Below are 8364 nucleotides of genomic sequence, written 5' to 3'. Positions count from 1 at the left end.
TATGTTATTTGAATATTATAAAGCGAGTCATCTAACACTTCTAGCCATCTTTCCTAAAAAAGATAGCGCCTTGTATTGTCATTTGATGGAAACCATTTGTGTCATTCCATCTTGTAAGGGAGCCTAGTTATGAGCTTAATAATACCTTATCATTTGGTGTCAAAATGTACCATGCAGCATTAAAAATGCGTTGATTTCCACTTGCTGTAAATTATTTGCCACAAATTTTGACAGGCTACAGGAAGATGGTTGTGAAAATTAATTGGTACGTCGACGTTTCAAGCTAGGTTGGGTCGTATTAGCAGGGTACCACAAACGGGCCAATCTTAGACATTATGCACGAAAACGAACGCAACCAAAATTCGACAAAATTGTTATATCACGAGAGGAAATTCGTTTTTCCGTTTTCTTTTCTATACTCTTGGAATCTTTGAATGTTTTTAGAACCAACGAGTTGATTACAGAAGCACGTATTCCAAATATTTCGTCTGAAGTATTTAACATCTAAAAAAGGATGTGGGACTCCAACGTACGATCTTTTTTTAGTCGTGTGTCTCAGGAAAATGAAATCTGACAGGATCATCTCCTTACCTTCAGCTCGACATTACTATGTGATCCGGTTTAGCTTTTTGTTTTGTTTCTTACATAACGTAGATATTGCTCGCACCTACTAGGTACGATGAACCGCAAGTGGTTATCTTGTTTCAAAATTGAGTTAGCCAACAAGCAACATTGTAAGGAGGTATACCAAAAAAGGCAGGCAGCTCTAAAATTTGCTTCACTTGCCACTCGTTGACACGCACTTAATGCATATTTGGACGCGCTGCTCAGCACTGTTTGCCAATTGTCGTTTCTTTCTCAACGTATTACTCCATACGCTGACAATGTTGACCGTTTATAAAGGTTGGATAGTGAAGCTAAAGTTGTGTAAGAGTTTGTCAAAAATGGTGCAGTTATGTCTTCAACTGGAAGCAAAATCATCAAACATGTATGTACATTAAGATAGGTTATAGTTCGCTGTCATCGTCACTGTTGCTTTAAGCCGCACTTAGCTGCTGAGGCTATATGGCGTCACATGCCTCTTACCCTGGCAAGAAGGGCGGGCACCGCAGGAACTCGAACCCCGTAACTCTGGTTTCCCCAGAAGCATCGGAGTTCACTAGATGCGTGTACCAATGCACTTTTGGCGCCCAAAGATAGCTCATAGGGAATAAACAACTTGCGCCGACCTTTACAGCCACGGTCAAAATTTTGTATTAGCTCCAAAATTGAGCGAGTCATCACAGAATATTAGGTTTCCAAAAGCAATGCCAATGCAGTCGTTGGGTCTGACTTAAAACACAACCCAACACACGAATCTGGTAGCGTGATTTACATAGCTTCGAAATTTTTCCTTAAAAAATTGAAAAGTGTTATTAAACTTTTTACCTTTGCTTGATATGCTCTGTATGAAAGGACACCATTACTTAACTTCTAATCTCCGGGATTTTATTCCGAACTCACTTGCAATCAAAGAAAAAACAACAGATACCGAACCAAATTGAGACACCACAAGCTGAGATGTAATGGAAATAGGCCGAGATGTGGTGGTACGAATATGAACGCATAATATGTTTAACTTCTCAAACGTTTGGTGCTCAACTGCATTATGAACACTAGAGACGTGTTTGTCTTCTCACAAGATTGCTTAACATCACATTGAATATTTAAGGTAGCAAATTAATCAATCTATAAAAAACCAATGACCGCGTTTCCTCAAAATTTGTTGCGAATCAATCTCCAATTTAGAAAAGACTCGAATGTTAGGTCTTAGTGCTTCGATTCGACAGGAGCTGACCGGGTAACAAGCAAAACTTTGACCTCAAAAAGATTCCTGGTGCATGCGGGCAGTCATGCTGTTCATAGTGTTCGGCCAACGCACGGGAACCGACGCGACCGTTCCAGGGCGCGGCGGCCTGTGCAGCTCCCCCGCGCGGCGCAGTGAAGGGTTGGGGAGGACAGTCGTAAACAAGGTTATCACCCACCCCATCTGATCCGGCGAGGGGAGTCAAATGCTTTGAAATGCCGCCGGACTAAATTCTACCAGGGCTGAGCCTCACACCTCACCATAGGTCACCATCAATCATCACAGTCGGCCAGGATGGCTTCTTAACAGAAGATCATCGGCCGCTCCGCTGTAACTATGGCATCCAGCGCTGGTTAACGTGAAAGCGTATTATTGCTAGTGACACTATTAGCGCGCATTATTATACCCTTCTGCAGTAGAAAGCTGCTGGTCCTGCGGTTGCTTCCATGCATTGCTGACGCTGGAGACTTTACACGACTAACGCTTCTTCGGACAGCCGGTTTGTTCAGGGTCTTGAACTGCCATGTGTGAAATGTGTTCTGCTAGCAATACGGTCCCGGGTACTGGAGCGACTTTGCTGAAAATATGCCCTCGGCAAGTGGGCCTAATACGAGAGGATCGTTGCCGACGTCATCGGCGGACCATGCGCGTGTTCACGTCGTTCTCGAGTCTTGTATGGATTTTCATCAAAACAAAAGAATGGCTCGTAATCCACGCTCTGATTGATTCACCGTTTTTCTAACGCGGACTGATGGGCGAGGTATGCGAACTCCCTCGCGTTTGCAATCAGAATTGGCAGAAAACACCATTGGTTTGATCTCAATGGCATCTCGCGACTGGTACTAGTTTCTGAGCTGTTGGTTTAACAATTGAGCCCATTATGGCAGGTCCAAGGTCGTACTATCCAGAGAATTACACCTTTTCAGCTTTGCAGCGTTCTCCATACAATGAAGTTCTTTGCGGCGCCACAAAACTTTAACAGACGTGTTTCTTGTTCCATTTTGAGCACAGTGATGTATTTTTGTGTTTTGAGCATACATTTATGGCATGTCGCTATGTCAATGTAACAATGTCGGTTCGCCGCGTGCGCTCCTCGGCTTCGTTGGTTGCTGCCCGTCGCACGCGTCGGCCGTATATCGCCGTGCAGTTTCTCCCCCCCAGAACCGCCACTGCTACGAAACCAGAAAGCTAGGAACGCGATTTTGGTGTTAAAACATAAAAATGGATGCCTCACAGGTTACTGAAAACTTGGCCGCTATCGCTCAACATGCCGGAGAGACATCCTCAAAGACCTTCAGGGGGGGGGGGGGGGTATGATCCCCCCTCCTACCAGGGCGAGGGTAAAGGCACGTAGGAGAAAGCATTTGACCTGTAAGAGGCTCAAGACAGTCAACACCACCCACTATTGGTCAACAGGAGGCCCGAAATGATCCACCGTTGGCGACATTACAAACATGGGAACCCTCGCAAACCCAAGAGAAGGCACGCATTAGAAAGACCGGAGCACCCAATATGCTGGGCGAGGATATAATTATGTATGTCTAAAAGTTTCACAAACTCAACCTATTTTGCTTCGACGCATGTTAACTTCAGTTCGTATCTGCCCGAAACACACCCGTCGACACATTGTTTACATTTGTGAGCTGATGCATGACCACCCTCTGTTAACAGTCAACGTTTCAATGCAGCCATCAGACACCCTCCATCCGTCAAACCTATGGACGCCCAACAGCTCCCCAGCTCGTGTGCTACACCGCAAGTTAGCTCACTTCTCGCTGCCGACCTTGCCGGTGGCAGGGTTAATTGTCGCCGATACGCCGCCCAGCCGGTTCGCTTTGATTGATTTATGGCCACCGGTACGCCGTCTTGCGACCCGTCCCCAGTCGGTCTGACAGCTTCCTCACAGACGGCAGCACTAGCGTCCAGCACCGCACTCTCACCACACACTCAGCACCACACTTCTGGTGTACACAGCTCTCACTCTGCATGTCATGCAGCGCGTCGTCATCGCGGTCTTACCTGATCCGCAAGACACACCTACAGTTTAACACTAAGCATTCGTGTACCGGGCGACGAGGGCTATTTTGGTCTTTCCAACGCACGTTCTCCTTCATTTCAGTTCGCTCCACATCCACTCACGACAAACGCATCGGTCGGGTGATGCTGTATTTCAAATCATCATCTGACTTAGCAAGTAGACTCGCACAACCTCCTCGCCATAGCACTCAGCGGCAAGTGCGCGTCTCGCGGGGGCCACGACGCCCCGGCCGGCTACGAAACATGCGACTGGCTGCGTGACTAAGAAGTGCGGGCCAAGGGGCGACTGCCAGCAAACTCAGATTTCAACCGTCGTGCAGTACGTGACAGACAGATAGCCGAAGTGACTTCTCTTTGCTGTTCGTTTTGATACAGGCACGTTGCCGAAATATCAATGCATCTATATCTCTATTCTCCTCGTTTTTCTCCGGGGAATAAGCCTATTACCACCGTCTTGTTTATGCGAACAATATTCCTCGCAAATGCACTTAACAACTTAAATGTACTCTTTGATACGTCATTGATGGTACATCATGATACATCATCGCAGCTTGCACAACACTGAGAGCCAATCGACGGGCGTTATATCTGAAAATCGTGCTCACAAACACCTGATCTGAACGACTCTACCATTACATCTTTATTGGCCTGGATCATCGCACGGCTTATGGAGTGGCGGGGTTCGAAGGACTTTATTATGACGTCACGAATGCCGAGGTGATTTTGAAATACTCTCCCCGAAAAAGGCTCCTTGTATATACGGGCATGCAGTTCAGAAACTAGAGGGGTTTAGGCCTTAACATGGGCGGGCTGTTAACTACACAGACCGATCTTTAAGACTATTTCAGTTCAAACCCCCAAAGAAATATGGAGCACTTCCTAACATATGCTTCAGAGACTAAACATGCGCGCGTTTCGCGGTCAGCCATGATGTCGCGCTGATGATGTCGGTCGTCGAATCACGTCGGACACTACATTAAGGCGTTTCATCGAGGGAGGGGGTGAATGTCTTGGAATCGGCTGAAACAAAGTTTTTCCTTGGCACACGGATAAGTGATTAACTTTCAGGTCTGTCGCATCGCACCAATGGTGATACCCGCGGGGCGAGAGTAGTTTTTTCTTTGACGGGCCCAGAAAACTGCATTCGATACTAGCGTTACCTATTTTACGCATTGGAATCATCAACACGTCTCAAAGCTGCCACTTTCAACACGACTGGTACCTGGTGGATTAAGTATGAAAAAGATATCATGAAGAGCACCAGCAAAACATTGCCAAACAGCTTTTAAGCTGACTTTTTGGTAATGAACATTAATTTTTGGTAAAACCCAAAGCTCTGCAGTCATAATGCTCCAGCAGACCGGGTTAGCTTTAAGTTTGTTATTGTTAACGCATCATTGTGATGTTGAGTTGCAATTTATGTGCTTTTTGCGTGGGAGATATGGGTTTATTAGTTTGGTTTTGCTGGTACTGAAACATTTCTTTCGAACAATAACTTGTATAAGCATGCCGAAGGCTACACGGCCGTGCAAAAAAACATTTTGTGATAGGTCACCCGACTCCACTGCCCACGACCAACTACCGACTACGGGAAAGCCTTGAGCTACATCAAGTGGCTGAGCGAATCGAACAGGAATCTCACTAATACCATCTTCAAGACCGCGACGGTAGAAATCAGGGAACTATGGACCAACGAAGCTATCTCTGTTCATGATATAAAATAAGCAACAAAATGGATCGAGAGGGATTAATATTATCCCAACAGAGCTATCAGCAAGAAATCAACGAAAGAAATAGAGTGACACAGCAACGCCACCATCGCGAAATTCAACAAGCCTCTTGATGTCGCGAAATGCAAGCGTAAGCTTCAGTGCAGCTTTCCATTCCCAGCTGCTTGCACAGTGTATCAGGAGGAGGTTGGCATGAAGGACCAGTGCAGGCATCGGAAGCTTACCCTGGGGTCATATGATCGGGATACGGTCGTGGCTAGGGGGGCTCGCGAGATACGGAGCATGGCCAGACAACTCCAGGGGCATCGTGGCTCGGCCGCCAGTGAGGCGGTGTCTGCTGCTGAGCCTGAGCCGCTTCCCCCGCCGGCTGCTGAGCCCGCGCCTCCTGCTAAACCAGCGCTGGCTGCTAGTGCTGACCCCGAGTCTGCTCCGGGACCAAGTGGTCTTAGTGCTGGCGAGTCAGCCGAGAGCACGGATTCTTCCACGGTTCCGTATATGGTAGAAGGTGGCGACGACGCTAACTGTTAGTTCCGGTTGAGACCGCTGCCACTGCAGATTATGGTGACAGCGATCTAACACCACTCTGGCGGTTGACAGCTACGGTGGCTCGAATCGGGCCGTTGCTGTCATCACCAACGCCTTCAACAAGACGGCAAAGACGGACCGGCTACTTCAAATTAAATATTGTAGATCCTAGGGGGATCTGCTGCGCAAGGCTAGAGCGAGAAAAGAGACGGCTCGTTAGAATTTTGAAGCAATCCATGGGTCAGGTTTGACCATCCTCTACTCCGACGGCCGTGAAGGCAGAAACTACAGTAGCCACACGGAGCCAGACGAATGCTGTCGAAAAACACGTGGTTGTCATCACTGAGTCAGGCAGCCGCTACGTGACTCATTTTACGTCCGAGTTTGGCCGCGCCCTGCACTTATTCAACGAGCTACACTCCGTGAGCTCGCAGTGCGATGGCTGCATCAATGTGCCCGGCTGGGATGGCGCGGCCGTCAACACCGAAACAATAGGCGACGTGTTCCGGCTGTTTGAGCTGGCCACCGAGTCACCCGCACGCTGGTTCATCTGCCAGCTGCACGGCAACGAGCTGAACCTCCTCCCTCGGGTGCTGAGCCTGGATGTCACGGCCACGGGATCGAATTTTTTTCTGGACCCATTGACAAGACCTGTGCTGGAGAGGTCTGGGAGAGGGACGTTGTGGCATTCAAGCCTAGGTCGGGGCCCGTGCCAGACCTGCCGGTCGACCTGATTCAGCAGCTGAGCACCAACCAGCAGCTGCTGTACCTTCTGGCCTCTGGCGTTCAAAACGTCTCTGTCTGAAATGTGGCGGCCCAGCGGCGAATCGGACCATCGAACCATGTCAGGTGAATATGATAACGCCTTATCCTCGAATTTATAGCGATGAGTTTTTTAAGTTCGTCAAGAATAATTGATATTTCGTGTGCCCACTGTTGAGTATTTACTTATTATCATACCTTGTCCCGTGTTACGTCGCACCATTTGATGGTTGGTTCATGCTTACTAGCATATTTGTTGATATGTATTCCGTCACATTGAAGGCCTCTGGATATCGGCATAATTGCATACACTAAAGAGGCACACTAATTTTTGAAAGATCTAAATGCTCAGTTCGCAGCCAATTGCTCTAATATATTCGCTTTTGTTTTTAGATGGTTGACATTGGCCGATCGCCTGCTCCTAGTTCACATATCTACCGAGACCTCCAGCAGCGCTCTCAAGGACCTCGTCCAGTGCGTGGTCGGCCACCATGTGCCGGTATGGTCCGCCATCCGGCAAAACAGCGGCTGCGACTTTGGCTTACGCAGCTTCTTCCGGAGCATCGCGGTGCTCCGCGACCTCCAGCGTAGCGGGTGCTGGGTCCGTCCGGAACAGCTGGTGCTGGGCATGGTGTGGGATGAGAACCGCAGGGTCCGCGAACAGGCGGTCCCAATCGTCGCGCCGCTCGTGAGCAGCAAACCGAGGGTCTCCTTCATGCCAGGGTCTTCGCCATCTCAGCGGCAAACTTCGAGGCCGTGAGGCACACCGAACTGATTCCCTGGTACGGACCAGTCACACAGCCTCTGCTGCGAGACCTCAGCGACTGCGAGCTGCGGGACAAACTGCAGGCACCGCTGACCAAGTTGCCTAGCTGGTAAGATGGCTTGTTTGTTTGTTGTTGTTTTGGAATGTTTTGGAGGGGCCAAAACATACTGTCAGAGTTTTGGGCGGGCCACGGCTCCGTGCCCCCCCCCCCCCCCCACCAGGATCCGCCTATGTGTAGTCCAGGATGTATCAATATCATACTCATCCCGTAGAAAATGCCGTTTTGTAAATTAGGATGCAAGTGTTTCTCCGAGCACGTTTCCTTGCCGCTTGCCCACATTCCCCACTCGACCGCGTCCTTGAAGCAATTCGCAATCAAATGAGAATTGGGATGCCGAAATGGTGAAGGTTTTCAACTCCCATAGAACGAAAAGAAATTCACGAGGTTCACCTCTAAAATAGCCTCACTTCCGCTGTTGAGCCCTGGGTTACCGGACTGCATTGTTTAATATGCATGCGTGCTAAACTCCGCCAGTTTTAATACGAAGCGGTACTAAATACGGTTCCCTTCTTAGGAATGATTCGCATTAACTAAGCTCGAGGACGTGTTGCCTTAGGAAGTTGATTATTTTTCCAAGGTCAACAGGCGTCCATTTCATATGGTAGCCCGGGAGGGTATGACAATGCAGGGGAATGTG

The sequence above is a fragment of the Pollicipes pollicipes genome, unplaced genomic scaffold (genome assembly GCF_011947565.3).
Source record: "Pollicipes pollicipes isolate AB1234 unplaced genomic scaffold, Ppol_2.1 Scaffold_5724;HRSCAF=6776_pilon_pilon_pilon, whole genome shotgun sequence".
In the NCBI taxonomy this organism is placed as follows: Eukaryota; Metazoa; Arthropoda; class Thecostraca; order Pollicipedomorpha; family Pollicipedidae; genus Pollicipes; species Pollicipes pollicipes.
Note: the sequence above shows the minus strand (reverse complement) of the source record.